The sequence below is a fragment of the Hevea brasiliensis genome, chromosome 2 (genome assembly GCF_030052815.1).
Source record: "Hevea brasiliensis isolate MT/VB/25A 57/8 chromosome 2, ASM3005281v1, whole genome shotgun sequence".
Lineage (NCBI taxonomy): Eukaryota > Viridiplantae > Streptophyta > Magnoliopsida > Malpighiales > Euphorbiaceae > Hevea > Hevea brasiliensis.
The window spans coordinates 77,141,564-77,142,532 of NC_079494.1; the positions used below are offsets into that span (position 1 = coordinate 77,141,564).

At 41.8% G+C, this 969-nt stretch overlaps 1 non-coding gene across 1 annotated transcript; it reads right to left on the bottom strand.

Moving 5' to 3' along the window:
• Positions 1–387: 387 nt before the first annotated feature.
• On the bottom strand, positions 388–494 carry LOC131178133 (small nucleolar RNA R71). Its single transcript, XR_009147266.1, has one exon. It is a non-coding gene; the product is annotated as a small nucleolar RNA R71 (small nucleolar RNA).
• Between the last annotated feature and the right edge of the window lie 475 nt (positions 495–969).

Genomic DNA, 969 nt, shown 5'->3' on the forward strand with positions numbered 1-969 from the left:
ATGGCTGATAATAATGATAGACCAAGACTATTGAGAAATTACGGAGCTCCATCTGTCCAAGGATTTCAACCCAGTGTCACTAGACCCACAGTGAAAGCCAAAAACTTTGAATTAAAACCAGCATGACTCCAATTGATTCAACAAAACCAGTTTGCAGGTTCACCAACAGAGGACCCACACTACCACCTGCAGTGCTTTCTTACCCTATGTGATACATTCAAGATGAATGAAGTGTTTGATCAAGCAATAAGACTCAGAGCATTCCCATTCTCTCTTCGGGACAGAGTAAGGAAGTGGTTACTTTCTCAACCGGCTGGAACATTCACTACCTGGGAAAACCTCTCTCAAGCTTTTCTAGCAAGGTATTTCCCACCTGCAAAGACTGCAAAGCTGAGGCTTAAGCTCAACACCTTCAGACAAAAGGAAGGAGAATCACTCTATGACGCATGGGAAAGATATAAAGACCTGTAGAGGGAATGTCCACACCATGGCATAGAAGATTGGCTATTGGTGCAAAATTTCTATAATGAATTACTACCCTCTTCAAGGAGCACAGTTGATTCAGCTGCAGAGGGTGATCTAATGGAGAAAACCGTGCCACAAGCACTTGAACTTCTAGAAAGGGTTGCATACCATAATTATGAGTGGTCAAATGAAAGAGGAAATGCAAGAAGAACTGCAGGGGTCCTTGAAGTAGCTGCCCTAAGCATGATAAATGCCTAGTTTGATCAGCTCACAAAAAAACTCGAAAGAATGCAAGCCAACACAGTTGGTACAAATAGTCAACATGAGGGCAGTTGTGAAGGAGGATACATGAATTCAGAATACAACAATTTCAATGAACCTACAGAACAGATGAACTATGTGAATAATGGAGGAAACTTCAACCAGAGGCAGCCAAACAATTCGTATTCAAATACTTACAACCTTGGATGGAGAAACCACCCAAATTTCTCATGGTCCAATCAG